The sequence below is a fragment of the Euprymna scolopes genome, chromosome 31 (genome assembly GCF_053919585.1).
Source record: "Euprymna scolopes isolate OS-2025 chromosome 31, ASM5391958v1, whole genome shotgun sequence".
NCBI classification, from domain to species: Eukaryota; Metazoa; Mollusca; class Cephalopoda; order Sepiida; family Sepiolidae; genus Euprymna; species Euprymna scolopes.
This window is the reverse complement of record NC_136512.1, coordinates 92674817-92699565: the sequence shown is the minus strand read 5'-3', so window position 1 is coordinate 92699565 and position 24749 is coordinate 92674817. Positions and strand designations below refer to the sequence as shown.

At 32.4% G+C, this 24749-nt stretch overlaps 1 long non-coding RNA gene across 1 annotated transcript; it reads left to right on the top strand.

The window, feature by feature from the left end:
* The first annotated feature begins 810 nt into the window (after window positions 1-810).
* On the top strand, window positions 811-20078 carry LOC145255862 (uncharacterized). The gene is made up of 2 exons (XR_013863913.1): window positions 811-1056; window positions 17722-20078. It is a non-coding gene; the product is annotated as an uncharacterized LOC145255862 (long non-coding RNA).
* Window positions 20079-24749: the final 4671 nt, after the last annotated feature.

Below are 24749 nucleotides of genomic sequence, written 5' to 3'. Positions count from 1 at the left end.
ATGAGTCCGCATTATAATCGATCCTGTCTTTGTACTCACAATATTATACAGGTTAAGTTTGAAATATAAATAGAAAGATTATCCGCCTAACCGAATCGGTTTCGATAACAATAGATTTCAAGTTTCATAATGTAATCATATGTTTACAGTTTATTTTCTTGATCCAAATCTTTTTTTGTCATTTGACTGATTTCGCCGTTTGTGCAGTTTCTTTTTATTTGAGTTGTTTATGTAAAATATTAAGCTTCGCAATATTTTATATGAGGATTATTTGGACTACTTGGATGTTAACAGTAGTTCGACTAATCCAAATAAATAATTCAGTCTTCAAATTCAGTTCTCGACTAATCCAAATAATAATTCAGTCTTCAAGGCACTTCTGTATGACAGTTACATCAGAGACGAGTTATCGACCCCTATTATTAGAACGAGAATTGCAGTCTAGCGACCATTGTATGAACCTCAAACATAAACAAGTGTTTACTATAATGCAGAAATATATAATAACGAAATAAATAACTCCAAATGTATGAAAATCGAAACATGTATTGTATAAAAAAATGTATCAAAATAAACCTGATTGTTATGTCTTCATGCACCTTATTTATTTTAATAAATTATACATACAAAACAACATTTACTAAAAAATAAAAATAAAAATTAGAAAAAACAAGCCTGAAGCATTGACAAATAAAATGTAAACCTGATAGGAAAACAATTCGACACGCTTAACTAATGAATGGACACTTTTACACAAGGAACGAAATAATGATTACACCGCGTTACGATGCCCTAAATTCATTGTTCTTTAGTAGTTGATTTTCTTGTTTAAATAATTTCATGTTTAAATCGTGTTTTTCATCTTTTAATTTTGATTCTTTTATATTTTCATATATTTTATTTCTTAATGAATTGTTCACAAAAGTTGTATCAATCAATTTACTAAAGAAATCCTAACAAACAAAACGAATTTTCTGTTTTGAACACAAAAGAAATAGGAATTCATCCTGTTTTATTTTTTATTTTTTATTTTTCATTGAATTCCTGGAAAGAAAGGTAAGTTTGTATCTTTTTCTTTAGTACTTTCACGTAATTTCATCAATTTTTTTTTTTTTTTTTTTTTTTTTACAGCGAAAAACAATTTGTTATGATACCGAACAAAAGGTTCCATTTTTAGGAAGAAAAGCTAATATTAAAGATGGGGAAGGGGTATCGGCGCTTTAAACTGAGTTATCTCCCCGTAACGTGTTCAAAAATTCAAAGATGGCTACCTTCAATGCGCTGTCATGAAAATGTGTTTTTCCACTGTAAAGAAAAAAAAAAATTTTTTAAATACTACTCGATCAAATTAAATGAAAATTTTTTTTTTCCGGAGATCTTCAATCCAAAACGGATTCGTACAATATAATTTTTTTTTTTTTCGATATTTTCATATTTTAATTTCCTGATTAAATTGTTCAAGTACCTTTTCTTTTTCTTTTTTTACACTAAAAAAATTATTCAATAACTTTTAAAACAATCTTAAACATTTAAATAAATTTAATTTTATTGCAATCCAATAAAAAATTTATTGGCTCCGTCATGCTTTATAATCTCTATATAAATAAAATGAACTCATTTTTTCCCGTCTGATTTTGACATTAATAGGATTAAAAATCAAGATATTTCATGCAAATATAATATGCACAAACGGCAGAACAATATCTGAGGTGTGTTATAGGCTTATTATTTCTCAAATTCCTCGATAATCTTAGATTTCTATACTTTTTCTGCTGAGAAGTCACAGCCAAAATCGGTTAAGATCAATGGAAGTGGTAAAATATTTTCTCTCTAATAAATTCCTCCTCCCCCTGCCACCACTTAACACCGTTTGGGGATCGTTCACAAGGAACAGTTGAGAAGAGAACACCGGTTTGGCTTCGTAGTTCTTTCATGTGAAGTTATTTAAAATCACTAAACTAAGCTGCAGTGCTCTGTGGCGTAGTGGTTAGCGTGCTGGACAATTCACATTATATTTTTACGTTCGCGCCGACCTACCGTAGTCGTTTTTTTTTTGTTTTTTTTCCCCTAAACAACTGGAATGGACTTTTCTTGGTGGCCGAACTGTTAATGTTGCAGATGTTTTTTTTTTTTGTTTTTTTCACACTTTATTTTCCTACTTTTACTCATGACTCCGGGCTTGATCCTTCCTACTTACCTACCATAACATTTTTTTTAACTCCCCCCCCCCATCCCGGAAACAAACACTCGGGCAACGCCGGGTACCCCCGCTAGTAGACGAATAAAAAAAGAGGCAAGACTGGAGTTTAGGTGGCAAAATACTCTCGAACCCTCTATCACATAAAAGGAACCAAACTCCCTAATCACTATTATGTCACTATGCCAAAAAATATGTAAACAATAATGTCAGTATTTCAGAAGTTAACAGTTTTAAATAAGCAGAACTTCTTTTTAAAAAAGAAACAATATGGAAACAACTTTTTTAAAAAAGAATAAACACTTTTTATTCTAAACAATATATACATAACTTTTTCAATTTTAAACTATTTTAAAAGAGTAAACACCTTTTATCTGTTTTAAACAGAACTTGGTACTTGTGCACATTTGAACCAGACGTAACTCAACGTTCGATCGATTTTGCTCGGAACATGACATCAACTGTCGGTGTTCGCCAATTATGAAAGCGTAACAAATTCTACTCAGAAAACAATGAAGCAAACATTTAAATATAATAAAATTAACAAAAAAAAAAAAAAAAAAGAAATAACAACCTATCCTAACAATTTCTGTTTTATTTTATATATATATATTTTTTTACTGTAAAAAAAACAAGCAAACAAACAAACAAAAACAAATGTATTGGTTTTTTTTTGTTTTTTTTTTACCATTTTTTTGTCCTCCAAATCAACACACCCTCAAACGGGCGTTTCGACGCTGTTTTACAATTTGTCATTGTACAGAGGGAGACAACTCTCGTTTACTAAGAGATTCGTTCACTTTTTCATCTCATAATTTAGGACGCTCAACAACTCCAAAATTCATCATAGAATTAACTCCCCATATGTAAAACGATGTAACTTTATTGTGAATTAATATTATCAATATAACTTTTGTACCATTTAAAAGAAGGGCACACTAAACTAGTAATGATTTTTTCATTGTACGAGAATAATGAAATTGCAAGACGTAAATCGTGTTTACATAATTGGTGCTTTAAAATAATGTTCCGATGTCGTAAGCATTCCGAACGTGAAAACATACCTGTGTTTAATAAATCTAGCAAAAATCAAGATTTTCATTAAATTTTCGATACTTATCCATTTTAGAATAAAATTACATATAAAATGCAGTTTCCGTAAAATATATTTTTTTTAGCGTGCCGCCCCCCATTTATTTTTTCGAAATTTAAAGAAAATATATTTAAATCTATTGAAATTTCTATTTATTATGAAACATAAGGGTTCAGATAAGTGAACAATATTTCTTTAAAATTTAAATACACATATTAAACAAAAACTTTCCCTGTAAGTTGCAATTAAAAAATGATATAAATTTAATATTATTATGTTTTTGAATAGCGTTTTTTCTAACATATACTATAATCAGTTGAATTTCCAAGAAAAAGAAACTTCCTAATAATTAATTTTTAAAAGATTAAAATGATTAAAACTTCATTATTTCAAAATGTTCTATTACAGCTTAGATAATATAAACATGACTCTTGCCAGCTATTTTATTGCCAAATTAACTGATTTAAAAATATTATTGCACAAATATTAAACATTTTATTGACGACTCTCATATTTGTTAGTCTCTTTTTACCAAACAAAACTATGGAAGCCGATAGTTAACCAAATGAACACTCATACATATTTAGTAAAACCATATTTGATATTTAATATACAAATATTTATAATATTATTAATCATTAAACCGTGTAAGTCTTAAAAACCTAACAAAATTATAACAAAGATTAATTATTAATTACAGTTTGAAGAAGATAAACAAAGGTTTTAAACAATCATTAAGTCGCTTCTGCTTTTCCATAGTTCATATAGTTAACACAAGTCTGACGTCACGGAATCATGGATTCTTTTTTCACATTCATTTGGCAGTGCCTCTGCCTAACGCTTGATGTAACAATATTTTTTATCAAATCAAAACATTTAAAAAAGAAAGCTGCGATGAATCTTTTTTAATGTAAGAAAGTTGATAACATTAATAATGCAGTCTTTACGTAACTATTAAGAGAATCATTTCTGTTTTCATATCATAATTTACGACGCTAAAACCAACAAACGAACAATATTTTCATTAGATGAAAACATTTAAAAAAGAAGCTGTGGCAACTTCTTATTTTTTTAAATTAAAAAGTAAATGTTTTTAAAACCTTAGTCTTTAACCTTAAAAATACAAAGGATGAAACTTTTAAATCTGCGGCAACCTTTTTTTTATTGCAACAAAGCTTATAATATTAATAACACCAACATCTAGTTTTTAATATTACAAAAAATGAAAATGCGACGATAGTTGTAGAGAAATTGTAAACAAAGTTGATAACATTAATAATGTAGTCTTTACGTAACTATTAAGAGAATCATTTCTGTTTTCATATTATAATTTACAAAGTTGATAACATTAATAATACAAAATCGTTTCTGCTTTCATATCATAATTTACGATGCTAAAACCAACGAACTTAGTTCATTGGTTTTATTAGCATCGTAATTTATATGAAAACCGAAACATCGTTTCTGTTTTCATATCATAAATAATCGCATAAAGACTTCATATCTTAATAATTTTCATAATTATTCATATTATTCATATCTTAATAATCTTCATAAATATCATAATGTTTTCATATCTTAATAATCGCGTAAAGACTACATTTTTTATTATTAATGCTATTAACTTTGTTACATTAAAAATAATCGTTGCAGCTTTCTTTTTTTAATGTTTTGATTTTATAAAAAATATTGCTGATTGAGCGTCTTAAATTATGAGATGAAATAATGAACAAATCTCTTAGTAAACGAGAGTTGTCTCCCTCTGCAAAATGACAAATTTTAAAACAGCCCGCTGTTTCTAACAATCTTATACAAGATGAATATCTCCACCTTGGAGTTGCAGATGGCAGATGTTTCACATTGCCAAACAAAATGATTTATCACTGAAAAAATGCGACCGTACAAAAGTTTATCTCATCCTTAAGAAGTATCCCAGATGTCTTAATTTAATGAAAAAATAACAAACAAACAACAACAAAAAACGTTTACCTAGCCTCACGCTACAGAAAAAAAAATTGTTCATGAAAAGAAAAAGAAAACAAAAGTTTACTTTACATTAGTTACAAAAATTTAAAAAAATGCAAAAAAAAAAACATGAAAAACACATGAAAAATGCTTTTTTAAAAACTTTTTAAAAATATAAAAAACATGAAAGAAATTATTTTATGGCTCTTGGCTGATAAAAACGTGGTTGCAAAAAAAAAACAAGTTTGTATACTTTTTTCACTTAAAAAACTTGTTACAAGAATTAAACAGAAATTGTTACGGTAGGTCTTTGTTTCTTTTTATTTTCATTATATGTTTTTATCTGATCATTTTATTGTATTTAAATGTTTTCTTCAGTATTTTCCTTGAGTGGCATTGTTACAATTTGATAATTAGCGACGCTTGGCAAAAGCTGGTGGTTGCGTCATATTTCGAGCAAAGCCAAGCGGCCAGTTAGTTACGTTCAAATTCTGCACAAGTATTCAGAACATTTTTTAAGTTTTAAACAATATAAGTAGACCTTTTTATAATTTTAAACAATATAAATATTTTTCCTTGTTATTTTAAACAATATAAACATAACATTTTGTATTTTTTATTTGTAATTTAAAACAATATAAATAGAACTTTTTATAATTTTAAACAGTAAATTTTTACTTGGTTTCCACCTTGACATTTTCCTTTAAAATGATGACTTTTATAGGTTCCGGATATGCTGAAAACAAATATCACATTTAAATTTTCTGCGAATAAGTAGTTTTTCGGATATAAGGAAATATAATCTTTTTAGTTGTGCACCAAAAATATGTGTGCGCTTAAAAATAAAAATTGACATAAACTTTTTTAAATTTTAAACAATATAAACGTTTATGTTTAAACAAATATTATTCCCAAACGCTTTTGATTATACGCGGGAAGATTTCCCTCTTTTCCCTTCTTCGACATGAATTCCACCATTGCATTCCAGAAGTTTCTCTGTTTCCAACTTTTCTAATTTTTTTTTTACAATGGAACCATAAATCTTCTATGATTTGTCTGTCTATGGAGGGGTCAATCGGGTCAACAAAATTTTCTTTATGAACTTCATCATGCTGATACTTTCTATGATCGGAATGGTCTAGATCTTTATTGGCTGCCAATCCATTTGAAAATGTTATGTCCCTGAATTAATTATCAGGAATAATGTGTCCCTATCCTTGCTGTCAACTCTGGCAATATTACACAGGTTCAATGGCTCTGGAAATCCAAACCCCATTCTTGACTCCTCCTCTGTTATACTTTTGCTTGACTAAGTAGGACTTACCTATTTCTACTTTCAGTTTGTTCGTTTTTTTCATCAATCCCACCCAGCATCACGCAATTCAGTTCTCAATAATCACATAATTAAATTTTAATCAATGATTAGGTGAATAATTCTATTTATATTGTTTAAAATTACAAACAAAACGGTTTATATGGTTTAAAATTATAAAACGTTTTTTTATAGTGTTTAAAATTATGAAAAAGTTCTATCTATATTGTTTAAAAATTGCAAAAGTTCTGTACATATTGTTTAAAATAAAAAAAAGTGTTTATCATTTTTTGTGTTTATATTATTTATTTTTGAAAAAGAAGTTCTTATTTAAAACTGAAGTTCTGAACTACTGATATCATTGTTTACATATTGTTGGCATAGTAATGGTAATTAGAGGATTTGGTTCCTTTTATGTGATAGAGGGTTTGAGAGTATTTTGTCACCTAAACTTCAGTCTTGCTAAAAAGTATGAATCTCTGATTTTAAAAAATCTCCTAAAAATATATTATTCAATTTTTTTTTTTTTTTTACAAGGTAGTCACCACTTATCAAGGCCCGGAAGCCACTCGGGGATAAGGGTTATTGTGTGTACAGTACGTTAGTGTTGGAGATTTGATAAAGTGTCTTACTTAAGAAGGCAGTTCATCAGAAATTTGTTCACATTGTACTTGAAGATATCCAGGTTGTAGTCAGGTGGGAAGCAGGCAACTTGAACAGAGTTCCACAGGCGTGTAGTTCTAAGAAAGAAGCTTTGTTCATGGAATCTACATTTTGATTTTGGCACAGATAAGGAGTGGGGAAAATTTTTGACAGTGGTTTAAGCTAGGTGGGTGTTTATCGTGAAAGAATGGTGAGGGGGACCAGAGATTGGAGTTCAGACGAGCACCTGCCATGGTAGTAACGATAAAACAAAGACAGGCTCGCAACGTCTCTCCTGTGGGAGAGAGGTTGCAGGGAAGAGAAAAGGGCATCACCCACTAGGCCACAAAGCCTATTTTGTACTCTGTCAAGGCAGGATAGGCGGTTTTTAGCAGCTCCTGCCCAGATGTGGCAGCAGTACTCCATCCTTGGACGTACTTGGCTTTTATATAGATAGAGAATTGCATCAATAGTGAGATATCTTCTGGAGCGGTAGAAGGATCCTACCATTTTTCCAACGATTTTGGCAACTGACTTGATGTACGTATTCCATTTCAGGTCAGGGGTAAAGGTCAAGCCCAGAAGCTTATCAAAACATGGAGCTTCCCCTAGACGAGAGCCACTCGTATCAATTGATGCCAGATGGGGATCAGAGCATTGATGATGTAAAGATAGGAGCTTGGTTTTAGATGCATTAAAGGTAACCAGCCACCTCCTCCCCCACTGCACCACACGCTCAAGATCAGAGAAGAGAGAATTTGAGAGAACTTTGTCATTTACAGTCTTTGATGTGTTGCCATAGATGGTCGTGTCATCAGCATAGATGTCAACAAATGATTTAAGTATGTGTTTTGGGAGATCATTGATGTATATCAGGAAGAGAGTTGGGCCCAGAATGAACCCCTGAGAGACTCCAGCATTAATATTGATGGCCTCTGATTTCTGCACATCAACTACTACTCTTATGAGCCTATTGGAGAGAAATGATTTTATGATCGAGAAAACATTTCCAGTTATACCGTAGTTGGAAATCTTGTGAAGTAGGCCCTTATGCCATACCTTATCGAAGGCCTTTGATATGTCAAGAGCAATTGCCCTAGAGAGAAAGCCTTTGACAAGAGATTCGCTAATCCTATGAGATATAACAGCACATCTGCTGTAGATCTGGCAGAACGGAAACCATATTGCATGTCACTAAGAAAGTTATTTCTGCTGAGGTGGTTGACTACTTCTCTATTTAATATGGATTCCAGCAGCTTACTCATGACACACAGGATACTTATTGATCTGTACTGAAAGGTAGAGGACTTATCGCCTGAGTTCTTAAATACAGGGCATACTGATGAGGTTTTTCAGGGTGTTGGGAAGCACTTCTCTTTAAGGCAATGCTTAAAGAGTTTTGTAAGTATGGGGGAAAGTTCTAGTTGAAGCTTTTTCAGCACAATGATTGGAATGCCGTCAGGGCCAGTTGCTTTACTGGAATCAAGGTTCTTGATTAGCTTGGCAACATCACGCACAGATATTTGTATGTTGCAGAGCGTGTTGTCCGTTATAGGAGGAAATACGGGGAGTTGATGGCTTTCGTCACATAGGGTAGAATTAGCTGCAAAGTTCTTGGCAAATAGTTTGGCCTTGTCTGATGCTGACGAGATGACCTCAGGTCCATTGATGATGGTTGGGATAGAATACACACTTCTGTTCAAGATCCTGTTTGCTATTTGTCAAAACTGGTGGGAACCAAGCCGCTGCTCAGCTACTTTGGATTTAACAGACTGAGCATATAGCTCTTTTGCATTTTTTATTACTCTTTTGCAGTGGTTGCTGGCAGTCCTGAAGGCAGCTTTAGTCTCAGTGCATCTATAACATTGGTAGCTATGGAAAAAGTGATTTCTGTGCGCGATGGCAGCAGCACATTCTGGGGAGAACCATGGCTGGCTGTTAGGTTTTTGTTGGAATTTTTTGGATGGTACGAATCGGTCTATGCCTACAATTAGCCATTCGGTCAGGTTTGATACTATGAAGGACACCTTTTTTAAACATGGAATGCAGTGTTAGATCGGATATAAGTGTATGGAAGCTATCCCAGTCAGCGGTAGAGTATCGATATGCAGGACGGTGGAGAGGTACATCTCTAGACTTATTGCATTTCATTTTTATCTTAACTGATACAACCGCGTGGTCGGAAGATCCCAGAGGAGACAGAACGGAACTTGAACATAGCTCAGGGGAAGTTGAGAAAAAAAGGTCTAGAAGGCTAGCATACTGACCGGAAGTATCGGGCACTTGGGTGGGTTTGTCGACAATCTGGGTGAGGTCATAGGCAATGGCAAAATCATGACAGAATCTCCCATCATCTGTCTTGTTAGAGTGGGTCAGCCATTCCGCATTGTGGACATTGAAGTCACCACAAATGTGGATGTTAGCTGAAGAGTGAGCAGACAGGATGTGGTCAATATTAAGGATAGTAACTTCGCTGTTGTGGGGGCGATAGAGAGCGAATATAAATGCAATGGTGTAAGCAAGTGCTACCCGGAAGCACATATAAGGTAAATTAGGGTCTTCACTGGAGATATCCCTACCACATGGAAAGCCATCTTTAATGTAGGCATATATTCCATGTCCCAGGCGATCTTGGGGGTCAGATTTAGATGTTAAGTTAGAGTATCCTTTAATTATGAATTCGTCAAGGGAAGCGGTCGGCCTAATGCCAGTTCCACTTAGGAAGAATATGTCTTGTTTCGTCTCCTGTAATTGGGTTACAAACTCTGGAAGGTTGGAACGGAGACCCCTGATGTTGAAGAAGATGATATGGTAGTAGGGGTCTACATTGGAGGATGGGATTCTAGGTTTACACGTGTTATTTTTCTGGAGGTATTTTATGTTGAGGATTGGGATTTGTGGAACAGGTCGACAGATTTGGTTAGAGTAGAACAGAGAAGGAAGGTAAGAGAGAAAGATATTTTTTTTTGTAGCCATGATAAGGTAAAGCTGTAACAATTACCCACTAGTATGGCATCGAGAGGCCCCACTCGAAACTACTGCATGGTCCAGAGTCCATTCACCAAATGGCAATACAGAAGCCCCAGTATTTTGCACCTGCTGATAGGACGGCCTCCTTAGTGGTTAATCCAAGGTTCGGGTCCCTGACTATCAGGCGGATAACGTCAGCCCAGGTGAAACGTTTACCTCCAGCACCCTTACTAGTGACATGGCCACAAGGATAGACATAGGAACAGAAAATTTCCGACATCCCAGGCTACTTTTCACAAAGTACTGTCGTCTTGGAGAGCAGCTTTTTCTTCACCCTTTGTCAGAAACACAGAAACATCACTCATTGGAAATGAGGACCGAGGGACAAATAAGAGAAAGCGAGAGTAACGAGAACTGACGATAACGCATCCACAATGTGTTGTCTACTCTCTATTTAAAAAAAACACAGGGGTGTAAGGACTTATTAATATTTTCTTAGTATAAGTCCGTCACTTTAATTCGAAATTTAAGATATTTGAAGAGAAATTCCCCGCCCATAATTATGAATAAAAAAAATGGAATCTATATAGGTTACTGTAATTTCCATTTAAGAGTGTTCATTTTTTCTTCTTCCCAAGAGACACTTCAAACAAAGAAATTATAACAATTTAGCACTGAAATAATTTTAAAGATACCGATCGGGAGTTTCCATGTGTTCAGATATTCATTAAACTGATTTCCTCTTTGCCAAAAAGGCATCTCTATTATGTTGGAAAGTTTTTCACTCACTGACACTTATCATTCAAGTTTGAAATTTAGAGTTTTGTAATTTTGTAAAATTTGTGTGATTTCTGAAAAAAATAACTTTTACCATAAATACAATAATTTAATTTAAAGTTTATTGAATTGTTAATAAATTATCACAAAGGCTACTTTTTCGGTATTTAATTGTTTTAAGATTTAAAAAATATATTTTTCTGTTTACACTTACATAATATATCACTGGAGAATTCTGTTTGATTTTTTTATGTTTTATGAAATATTTAAGATTTTACAATAGGGATCAATTTCTTTCATAAAGCTTACATAAAATGAACAAATATTTATTGGCCATCACCAATTAATGGTAACTTAACCCAGCATATTTTACCCACTAAATAAGAATTGACTTTATTGCGTATGAATAACCTTAAAAATATCTGCTTAAATTTAAAGAGAGGATCACTTTCCTATATAAATTTAACGTAGAATGAGCATCCACTTCCTGATCAGTTAGCAGTCGTTCAAAATTTCTCATTTTTGTGGCAGAGGGAAGAGGAGGGCTTATATCAGTTTTTACTTTTTATGTTGTTTTGGATGGGGGTCAAACTTTCACGCAACAATTTAATAAACAAAAGATACCATAAAAACTCATTGGACATAACTAAACTTTGCAAAAGGTGTCACCCCGACACTTATTGGGTGACTTTTACCAGTATTTTGTTTAATTTTCAATTTTTAAGCGATTATCAGGATTTTCTATCAGCCATTTTGTCTTCTTTTAATGTAAGACTGGATACTAATTTTCTCTAAGTAAATAAGTTATAACACAAAAAATGTCCCTTGTATTTAAGAAATTACGTGAAAGAACAAATTAGTTTGCAAATACCTCACTACTCATGTTAAGAATAGCTTTCTAAATAACAGTATTATTAATGAGAGGAGGTGTTTTATATTTAAAACAGAACAAAAATAGAATGTATGAGTAAAAAATGTCCCCTTTCCAAATTTAAAACTGAAATTTAAAAATAATGACCCACCCTATTTTTTATATAAAACAAAAAATAATAGGATGACATTTTTTTTAAAATATCAAATGTAAATTCGAATATTAAAATTTAAGAAAGCAAACGTTATATTTTTTGTATCTTTTTTTTATTAAATTGTTAGGTAAAATTACAGTACATTTAACAACACTTGGGCTCGAAAAATACCAAAATATATGAGTTCCCCCCCCCCCCAGCAATCGCTGAAAAATTGGAAACTGACCACTAAGTGACCATGAAGTGGTGCTCATTTGATGTTAAATTTACATAGGAAAGTGGCCCCCTCATTTAATGTTAAATTTATATAGGAAAGTGATCCCCTATTCTAAAATCTTAGATATTTGTTATTTTTTAATTATTTCAGTGATGATATTTTTTAAGGGCTGTTGTAATGTAATAGCCAAGAAAAAGTAGATTTTGATTTTTCTTAGGAAAACTATGCCTGGTTTTTAATAAAAATTTAACAAAATAATTTTGTTTTTATTTCGATTTTTGTATTACAGTAACATATTTTGTGTTCATGAGGGGCGCAATTTTAGTTAAGAATTTTTATTTGGTATATTTTTATAACTATGTAATTTTTTTTAGAGGGACGTACCCCCCACTTTTTATTTCTAAAATCTGAAATTATTGTAGAACAGCACGTATATAATTAGTTTTGGTACAGTTGCATAAGGACTAAGAATTTCAGCTTCAGACTAAAAACTTGTTCAACATTGAATTGTGAAAATCAGTTCCCTATGTATTTACCACATCCAAAAATCTAGGTTATCATCTTTTTTGTTGAATGTGATTTCTTTCACTGGAAATTCAAATTTTATTTCCATTGCAAATATATTTATTATTGAAATGTTTTTCATTTTCCAAATCCACAAAAATATTTTTAACAAAGCTCCCTCCACATGATTCGAATCCTTTTCTAAATAACTTTTTCTTTAGAAATTTATTTTAAATATAGCGATATGATTTAATAAAAAATAATTTTGTTGTTCCAAAATAAGATTAGTTTACACAGCCTTGACTTGAACATAATATAGCGAGCACTGAGTTTTACGATTCACCAATGATGCTGAACATATTCATTATACAGTTTTACTTATTATTACTTTTCATAGCCCGATAATTCATGTTGTGATTTCACAACATAATATTTTTTGCTCTTTTTCTGTTTGGTACTACATAATACTTTTGCATCGTATGTATTTCTTTCTGTTTGCAAAATACCTCTGAATCACTGAATCGCTTTGATAAAGATGCTTAAAACTGGGAGATAAATGCTTACTTGCATAGCTTTTATGAACAAACCTAAATTGATTACAGAAAAGTGTGAAAACATACTAAAAATAAAAAGAATAACAAATACAAAATAATATCAAAATCATGTAAGAAAACTGGAATAATTAAGGCAATTCTGTTTAGAATAGTGATGGTGCAGAAATATATGATCAATTTATATTACATTATTAAAAAAAATAAAAACAGTGATTATATTTTTAAAATATGAAATCTAAAATATAAGCATAAAATTAGCAAAAATATTTATTTAGCCACATACACGTTAATTATTTCACATAAAAAAAACATGCTTACATTGGTGATCATATAAAGTAATTTTTACATTGAATTTAATTACTCACTTATTAGTATGCCTCTCTTGCACATAGTATCTCCTTACGTCTTAATGCTCCTTATTTTGGATTAATGTAAATCTTGTATGAAGTAAATAGCGAAAAATTAAAAGCCCCCAAAACAACCATACATGCTTTTTTATTGAAGAACGTCTCCATAGGAATCTAGAAAATGTTTAGCATATGAAAAATTGTTGATGATTTTCCAAAAAAATAAAAGAAAAGAAGGTGACTTTCAAATCTTTCTACAATGTTTTGACCATTTCAGTGACAAACTGAATTTACCGGTGATATACAGGATTTAATATGTAAATACTGAATTCTGTGGGTGCCAATTTATTAGAAGTACCTTATTAATAATTACCTATTTTAATCTACACTAAGGTTTCTATTTTAGTCTACACTAAGGTTTCTATTTTAATCTAAGGAAATATATATTTAACAAAATATAACATGATAATCATGTTACATTTGACAAAATGAATTTTAATTGTTTTAAGTTTTAGTTTGCAATTGATTTATCAAGTAACATGTCTCTTAAAATGTCAATAATTTCATTTTAATCTAAGAAGTATATATCAAATAAAATATAACAGCACGTGATTACTTTGTGTAGAAATTGAGTTATTCCATTTTAATCGTTTTAATTAGCTTTAGTTTGCAATAAACTCATTTATGTTTTACAACAATTCTTTCCCCCCCCTCTCTCTCTCTCTCTCTCTCTCTCTCTCTCTCTCTCTCTCTCTCTCTCTCTCGCAAAATATCAAAGAATTACATATAACACAAATAAGACTTAAAACATTATTTTTGTGTTCAAATAAGAAATGCAAGCGTTTCAAAATTAACTCGTTTTCTTATCAATTGTAAGCGAACATTTTAATTAATAGAAGGTTGCTTCCAATATTATCTGGAAAATATTAAAAATTGTTTTTATGCAGTAATAAAAAGATTAAATACAATCGCAAAATCTTTGGGGGGGATTTAGAGTATTTTTTATAGAATAGGAAGAACCTATTTTCAAATTTTAAATTAATACACGTTTGTAATTTGGGCTTCATAGATTAACAGTTAATTGATGTGACAATAAAACAAATTGTTGACAGAAGTAGATATGCAGGAATATATGAAAGAAAATAACATAGGTCTAACAGATGTGTAAAATTCCAAACAGGAAATTATTACTCTCATGAAAATATATAAATTTTACAATTGTCTTAAACTTGCTAAAATGTTTTGACCATTCTTTAAAAATAACTATTATAATATCCTTAAAACGGGTGTCACAAATTTAATTCAAACATATTTCACCATTTCCTTATGATATTTAAAACACATACAATTCACAGTGGCATAACCTACATTTAATGGCTAACTAAAGTGTATTGTTAAACAGCAAAGAGGATAATGACAATATGGGTCCTCAGTGTGTGTTGAATATAGAGAATGTCGCTGAAATCATCTTGCAATATCGCTATGACACCTCTGGCACCACCTCTATAAAAAGCATTGGTATCTACCCTGAACAACTTGTGCTCCACTTCGAATTGAATAATTTCATAACTTCAAAGTCTTATAAATCACACACAAAATAGTGCCAGCTCAGAATTGTTAGGTAACCCTGTCTAATCCAATGCACAGTACATAGTGTATTATTATTACATGAAGGGAAAATAGTCTTGATACAGTGCCTAAACTGATGAGACACAAAAGACCGAGTTGTCAAAACAGTTTCTATCATAATAGAAACGAAATCATTAAAGATAAAACATTAAAACTAATAATGTAAATGCATGGGGTTTCAAATAATTTAATGTTAAACTGAATTGGAGGTAAATCGATATTTCTATTAACAAAATTTGTTTGGAATATAAGAAATAGAAAATGCCCCAGCAAAGAAAATGCCAGCATCAATTTATATGCATTAATGCATATTAATTGTATTGTCATAAAATGATTAGCTTAAATCTAAATAATACAGTTAGGTTAAATCAAAATGCTGAGAAGTAAAATGCTAGTAGTTGCAAAAAATATTTATGTTCAGATAAATTGAGGGTGAACGAATATTTTTATGTTTATTTCTCTCAAAATAAGTCACAATGCCGTAAACGTAAGGCACTACTATTTGTGAGCAAGACAAGTATTATATAATGATACCGTTGAGTCTTATATTTATTATCTGTTTATAGTAATTTAAATATTAAGTCTTACTAATATTTAAAGATCAAACATTCAACATGCTAATAAGTTAAATGCCTGAGATTCAAAATATTTTTACATTCATATAAACAAGGTGTGAACAAATATTTAAAGATTAAACATTCAAGACGTTTTTTACCCGTTTTCATACAAAACAAGGCATATTACCACCTGGATGTAAGGGACTACTATTTTGGACTATGAATAACAGGCTAGTAGCGAGATGTCTCTTTATATTACATTTAAACTACTCCATTTCAGTACAGTCAGAGAAACAGAAAACAGGGAAGGAATTCCAAAGTCTTGCAATCCAAAAGCGACAACTATTAGAGTATAAGGCTTTCCGGCATATAGAGGCATCAATAAGGAAGGGGTGTGCATTTGCTGCTTGTCAGGAAGTATGTACGTTGAGGGAGTATAATTACTATGAGTTCATCAGAGCACATTCTATTAACTTACTTGCATAGTGGGGCAACATTGCAGTGATAAGACAGAGTGGAACTTGAATGTAGTAACAGGATCTATTAAACGTGAGACTCTTTTTTTAACCTTCTCTAAGATGAAGATAGTTATGGTAGTTGTATCCGCTTATGTATGGCAAAATACTCCGTGCATCTGCTAAATGAGATTTGTAGACGTTTATGATACTTTTGGTTAAAAGTAATTTTTTAGTCGTTGAGAAAAAACACCTTTTTAAAGAACTCTTTGTTATTAAATTATTTACTTGTGTATATTAATTTGTTCATACCGATATTTACAGAGAAGCATTAACACCAATAGAAGTTAAAAGTTTGTATTTACAAATTATTTTTATATTCAAATGAATTAGAGATGAACAGATATATTTCCTTAACCAAACCTTAGATGGAATAATAGAATTGAGAAATTAACAAATATATAAAACAAAAATGAAAACAGTATAAATAAATAAAAATTAAAATGTATAGTATTCACTGTTGGTTTTGCTAACCAAATTGCGTTCATTGTAGTTTTTTTCAATCAAGTTATTGTCCTTTTGAGCACTAAACAAGCACATATTTAGAAAATCTTGACGATATTTTGGATAATTTTGCATATTTATGTATCAATTATACGTACATGCTTAAAGAATGCAAAATCTTGTATGCAATAAATACTTTTTTGGTGAACTTATTGTAATTTACTATCATTGTTACAATAAGATACATATATTGTAGTACTGGATACATAAATTACATTAACAGTCATACATACATATATATATATATATATATATATATATATATATATATATATATATATATATATATTAGTCATTCACATACAGTACTGTTTCGCTGTATCACAGCTCATCAATGCGGCTAGACAAAGAATCACCTCAAACAAGGATCGAAACTCGACTGGCCAAACGACAGTCAGAGCTTCTAACCATTATGTTGTTCAGCTGCTGCTCTGCTGGGCAGTGAATTAACAATGTTTTGACATCGTCCAAACATCTAAGCTCAATTTGTTTATCCAAAGAGCATTGCTTAATACGTTAATGGCATTTTGTATATCACTTCCCAATATGCTCAAATCAAAATAGGGAGCATTATAGTCATCCACATACAATACTGTTTTGTTGTATCACTGCTCATCAGTGCAGCTAGACAATTATCTCAAGCCAGACTTTTGTAATATTGTATAAGTATGTTTCATTTCTCAAACATTTAAATTATAAAATATGCTAGATATAATTTCAACTAGACTATATCTTAAGCAAAATCTGTATTGACTGGCTTTGTGTCAAGTTAGAAAATATTTAGTTATTTTTCTAACATGTCTTCTATTACTTTTTATAATAAATTAACGTAAAGATTGTTAGCTTAATCTGATAATATTGACAACAATAAACAAACAATACTAATAAAATATTGAATTTCATTTTTTTACAGATGTTCCTGATTGGACCCTATTATTCAATTTTAATGGAGTGTCATTTAATTTAAACAGTTATTACATTATTTGGAAAAGAATAATGACATCTGTGGGAAGATTTATTGTACTGGATACCATTATTTGATGAATTTTGTGAAATAGTGATGAAAACATAACACATCTTAAAGGTAATATAAATTGTTGTGAAATAGATGTTTAATGTTAAATCAAAAGATAATAAAAGATTGAATTAAAAATTACAAAAAAGTATGTGACTTTAAAAAGACAATATTTCCTACCAATACCAGAAACTATAACGCCAAGGAAAATTTTGTAGAAAAGTCACACCTTATAAGAGCTAACTTCTTTGAAGTAACTATTTGCAACAATCTTTCAGTGGGGATTTATAAGACTGTGGGTAATGGTTGACATCTAGTAGGTTGCTCCATCTTCAACTTGAACACGTTCATAGGAAAATTGAAATAAAAAAGATAAAACCAATATTCCTGTAATGTGTGTAGAACATTCTTGGTCTGAGATCTGATAAATCACAGTAATTGATACATAAGTCACATTCATGTGAAGTGTGTTGATATAATTGTTTTGCGAAATACGAATGAGTAAAACAAATACTCACACATGAAAAAAGCAACATTCTTGTAAAATTTGTTGATATTCTTTTCCCCAGGCATCAGATTTAGTTAAACATATGATTGCCACTTGGAAAAAGTCAAATTTTGTGAAATCTAAGGTTATTCTTGTTTAAATAGATAAACATTACTGAGAAAAATGAGAACTCACACAGCTGAAAAGCAATCTTGTGAAGTGTGTGGATATGCTTTTTCTAAAAAATCAAAGTTTGCGAGACATATGAGAACTCACACTGGGGAGAAGCCACATTCTTGTAAAGTGTGTGGATATTCCTTTTCTGAAACATCATCTTTAGTGAGACACATGAGAACTCACAGTGGGGAAAGGCCACATTCTTGTGTAGTGTGTGGATATTCTTGTTCTGAAAAATCAAATTTAGTGAGACATATGAGAACTCACACTGGGGAAAAGCCACATACTTGTGAAGTATGCGGGTATTCTTGTTCAGAAAAATCAAATTTAGTGAGACATATGAGATACCACACTGTAGTCAAGCAACATTCTTGTGAAGTATCTGAATATTCTTATTCAGAAAAATCAAAGTTAGTGAAACCTATGACAACTTACTATGAGAAGTCACATACTTGTCAAGTGTGTGGATATTCTTGTTTTCAAAAATCAGACTTAGTAAAACATATTAGAACTCATACTGGGGAAAAGCCACATTCTTGTGAACTATGTGGATATTCTTGTTCTCGAATATCAGGCTTAGTAAGTCATATGAGAACTCACACTAGGGAAAAGCCACATACTTGTGAAGTGTGTGGATATTCTTGTTCTGCAAAATCAACATTAGTGAAACATATGAGAACTCACACCAGGAAAAAGCCACATACTTGTGAACTGTGTGAATATTCTTGTTCTCTTAAATCATCCTTAGCGAAACATATAAGAACTCATACTGAGGAAAAGCCATATTCTTGTGAAGTGTGTGGATATTCTTCTTCTAACAAATCAAAGCTAATGATACATATGAGAACTCACACTGGGGAAAAGCCATATACTTGTCAAGTGTGTGGATATTCTTGTAATCAAAAATCAGACTTAGTAAAACATATCAGAACTCACACTGGGGAAAAACCACATTCTTGTGACCTGTGTGGATCTTCTTTTTCAGAAAAATCAAATTTAATGAGACATATGAGAACTCACATGGGAAAACAATGGTGGAACCAGCATAAGAGAGCAGGGAAGTATTTAGACAAACTTAATCAGGAGTATATCAACAAGGATACATCGATTCAATGGCTCAAGAGTGGAAGACTACTAGTTAATGTGGAAAGACTCATCATAGCAGGTCAAGATTAGGGCTTAATCACAAATGGATTTAAAAAATGGCTGACCTATGAACAAATGGCCAGTGCAGGTTTTTCCAGTCAGCGATTGAGAGCCCTAAAATACCTAATATCTGGATACCAAACCTTATTGGCAGATGGCCTTTACACTGTCTGCCACAACAAAGTATTAAATATCCCCATTAGAAGATCTGTGGAGAGATGTGGTTTGACAGCTTGTCAAACATTTAGGAACATGAACCACCACCGATAACATCAAACAGATAAATGACAGTGTTTTATAATAAAGACATACATATATAAAAAACAAGACTATCAAGTCAGACATTGTAATATGAAACGAGCCTGAAGGAAGTGCGCACATTATCAATGTCACCATCTCAAATGACTTTGGCCTTCAGACAGATGAATGCGAAAAGATAAGAAAATATCAGGACCTAAAAATGATCTAAAAACGACATGGCCTCTTAAAAAAAGTCAACATAATACCGGTTGTCATAAAAGCAACTGGCCTAATGAAAAAATATCTTCAGAAATACTTGGAAACAATTCCTGTCAGACCAAGCTGGCACAAAATACAGATAGCAACCATAAACGGAACAAAATCTATTCTTAAAAGAGCCCTTGGATATAAATTCAAATCATAATGAAATCATGTGTTAGCTCTAGGGCAGAACCTCTTAATCCCTTAAAAATAATGTAAGTAAAATAATAAAACAGGGAAAATTCATATTCTTTTGATTGTGAATATTCTTATTCTTTTAAACCAAGTTTAGTGCTCCATATGAAAAGAACACACAATTAGTTAAAAAAATTAGTAAAAGATATATACTTGCAAAGTATGTTTATAGTTTTTTTCTTAGAATTCGCATGTATTTATATGAGAATTTCAAACTAGACAGTGTCACAGTGACCACACTACAAAGGACTCGTGATTGATGAAAATATTTTAAATAGTTATTATACAGTGAAAGGGAAGAATATAATATAAGGAAGAAGAGAATTGTTTAAAAACGATATAGTCTATGAAAGATATGAATATTGTATGGCTTGTTTTAAGACAAATTGAACTAATCTAAAGAAATACATGGACACAATTCCTGGAAGAATAAACAGTTGCAAAAAACAGATACAATTGTGATACTATAAAGTGGACCTGAGGTGGATTGAGTCACTAAGTGCTGAGAGGGGGGCAATAGACAAAGGAATATGAAACAGTAGATAGGAAGTAACAAACAATGAATCTCTAGATAGTTTTAAATCGAGCTTTTTAGAGTTAACAGGACAATAGAAACCTACTGATAAAACAGGGAAGGGCAGCTTCCGGTAGCCGGGGTGGAGTGCGACCTCAGATATCAATGTAGAGGAGACAGTCAGTTGACAACTAGATGCCCGCCATAACAGATGGGAGTTGGACAGTTTTAGAATTGACTGTGAAACAGAAATAGAGATGAACATAACATCGATAGAATGGGGAGAAGACGCACACACAGTCACAAGTCCAACAGTCAATTATATGTGAACATTGGCGTTTGTGTTTTTCCTTTCTTTGTTCCACGATTTATTATATTCTACTTTTGTGAAACCATGTGTGTTTCCATCAACAGTTGCCAGTGAGAAAATGACGCTCCGACCATAAGAGGAATAGTCGAGCAAAAAAATCCATGATACACAACGTTGGGAGTCAGCGATCTGTCAGGGGTGACACACGTCTGGTCACAAATGGTGCCATTAGATCTGAGATTCACCCTTCGGGCGATTTCACGACGAAAAGGGACATGCAGAAAAAAAATTGAAATGGCCGAATCCAAAAAATAACTAAACAAACAACAGAAAAAAATTACGTTCACAAAAAAGAAAGTGAAAAAAAACATGGGAGCGCTCTCGTTACAAACTTCAGAGAGAGAGAGAGACGCAGAAAAATTTAAAAGGGTGAATTTAAAAAAGAACAACAAAAAACGGGACACAAAAAGTGAAGAAAAACAATAGCATGCAAAGCAACAGAGGAGGAAGAAGGAGAAAAAAGGAGGAAAGGCGAGATGAAAAAAAAAGATACACGGTGAGTGGTTTTCTCTTGTTTTGTGGCTCTGCACAGAAAAAAATCAGCAATTTTAGGCCAATTTATTTTTTCATTTTGATGAAATATTTTTCTAGCTTTTTTTATTTAGTTTTATTAGGATGTGTAGACATATATTTTCTTGCCTCATAGAAACATGCAAATACAGGATTTTCCATGTGTAATTCATTGGGAGAGAGAGAGAGAGAGGGGAGGCATCGTAGTGGCGGTGCGTTTAAAGAAGACAGGAAATCGGGTAGAAGCGACGGGACAATTAAAAAAAAAGGAAGTGACGGGGTTGGAGCGGTCTGCTGAGATAGAGGAAAAAAGAGAGGGGTGTCAGGAAGTTGGCGACTACAATGAAAAGTGGCAAAATAGGTGGAAAACCTTAGTTCGATGGGAGGGGGTAATCGTAAAAAGAAAAGTGGAGAGTGAGTGTTTGAATAGAAATTTGTTTTCTTTATATATTAAGATTTCGTTGATCATCTTTTTTTTTGTGAGGATTGATTTTTTTTCTTTAGATTTCTTTCTCTCTGTTGGAAGGTTGCTCCAAGTGGGGTGAGAGCAGGGAAGGTGTGCAACACGCTGGTGCGGAGATCTCCCATGAAGGAGGAGAGCCTCGGAGGTGATTGTTTTGAAAGAGTATAAAAGTGAGGGGAGCAATTCACATATTATGAAGTTGTTTTCTCTCCACGTGTTGACTAGGAACATGAGATATGGCCACATGCATCAACTCCTGATCCATGGATTGTGTTCACTCAATGTTAAAGTGGGATCAGAGAGCATGGCGGTGCATCATTTTGTTACTTTGTGAAAATGTAAGCTTAAGACAGGAATTGCTAATAATTTCAATTTTTGTCCATATAGAGATCTTCCTTATTTGTGGCAATGTGGCATTCTCCTGTCTTTTCACTCACGGTTTAGAAGGACTTCTAGCAGCATAACACATTTTATGAGAAACGTTTATCGATTTAAGGAATTTCCTGAGAACTTCATCTGTTGTGGAGACGGGGATTTGTCTTACGTCGCGTGCTAGGTAATGGGGGTTGGGGCGATAATTTGAAAAAAATTTAAGTCATGGTGATTTGACTTGGCCAGGTTGTTGGGGGAAAACGGAACATGAGTTTTTGTGGGATGCAGAAAAAAAAAGCATCCAGGAATTCGGATAGTTAGGGATATGACATACTGGCACATGGGATATGTCGGTTCTATGATCCGATTGCAGATGAGGAATCATTGAGAAATTGTATTTAGAGAGTGGATGTATTTAACATACGTCGAGAATGTGGATAAATGAAAGCTTAATGTTTGGAGAATGAATTACTGGTGAGGATCAAGGTTGACGCGATGAGTGATTGGAGTGAGGTCAGTCAAGAATTTTAGAATTTTAATGTTATTTTTTTATCACTGTTCATGATTTACCGGGGGGGGGGGTAGGAGACGCAAGCTGATGATCTGTGCAGAGGGGAAGATAGAAGGCCCTTCACTTTAAAAACAAAAAGAAAAGAAAATTTAAAAAAATAGACAGTCACAGTGAAAATTTCTTTTTATTAAAATTATCGTTTATAGAAAAAAAACGGAGACTGTTTAAACAAATTTTTCTGTACACATGCATACGAACTTTATATTTTAATTGTTAAAAAGAAAAGGAGAAAGAAAAGAGACTGATCTTGATTTTAAAGAAAAACATTTTCGTCATGTGTTAAAAAAAAGAACTGCTTACATGAATTTTTATGTATTTCTAACGATGAAGATTACATGTTTCTTGCATGTAAAATTGCACAGGGACATTTTAATCCATTATTACAAGAAAGGAGGAGAGGTAGAAAGAGAACAGACTTATAATTGTTAAATGCTATATTCTTTTCAGGTTGTTGAATTATATTGTTGTTTTAGTGTTTGTCAAAAACAGAAACAGTAGAGAAGCAATTTTGTTTTGTTAAAATATTGCTTGTTTTTAGTAATGTTGCAAGTGCTATTTAAGTAAAATGTATAAGATTGTCCTTCTTATTGAAAAAAAAAAAGATGGCGAGAGACCAGGCAGGTTCAGGAGTGTGTGCACAAGGTTTTCCCGGTGGGGGGTGACAAAAATCCTCCTGATTTTTTTTTTGGGGGGGGGAGTAGCAGTATGCCTGTTATAGTTGAGGTGATTAAAATTCTTCATGATTTTGTTTGGAGGGGGGGGGTCGAAATATTGTGGCAGTGGTTAAAATTCCTCCTGTCTATTTTTGGGAGAGTGAGGCGAAATATTTTGGAGGTGATTAAAATTCCTCCTGTTCATTTTTTCTACCTCGATGGATGGGGCAAAGTTGATTTTCCCTCTCTGGTATGAGAAGCTGTACTAGTTGACTGGAGCCAGTAAAAAAAAAAGGAATTGCTTTGCAGAGTTTTTTTAAGGGTATTCAAATACCCCTGGAATACCGAGAGAGTTGGGTGCACACTTGTGGTCCTGGTTGGAAATGATACGCCAAATTTCTGCTTTGTTGTTTCTGTTTTTAAGTGAAGGACATATCTCTAGTGTTTCATTATTCATGTTATGTGTATGAATTTTATGTAATTTATGTTGATATGATTGTGTGTTTTTGTAATTTATGTAATAAATGACAAATTGGGCATGGGAGGTGTGTGATACTATAAAGTGGACCTGATGTGGATTGAGTCACTAACTGCAGAGAGGGGGGAGCAATAGACAAAGGAACAATAGATAGGAAGTAACAAACAATGAATCTTTAGGTATTTTTAGATCGAGTTTTTTAGAGTTAACAGGACAATAGAAGCCTACAGATAAAACGGAAGGCCAGCTTCCGATAGCCGGGGTGGGGGGACCTCAGATACCAACATAGAGGAGACAGTCAGTTGACAACTAGATGCCCGTCGCAGCGGATGGGAGTTGGACAGTGTTACAGTTGACTGAAACAGAAATAGAGATGAATGTAACATCGATAGAATGGGGAGAAGACACACACTCACAAGTCCAACAGTCAATTTATATGTGAACATTGGCGTTTGTGTTTTTCCTTTCTTTGTTCCACGATTTATTATA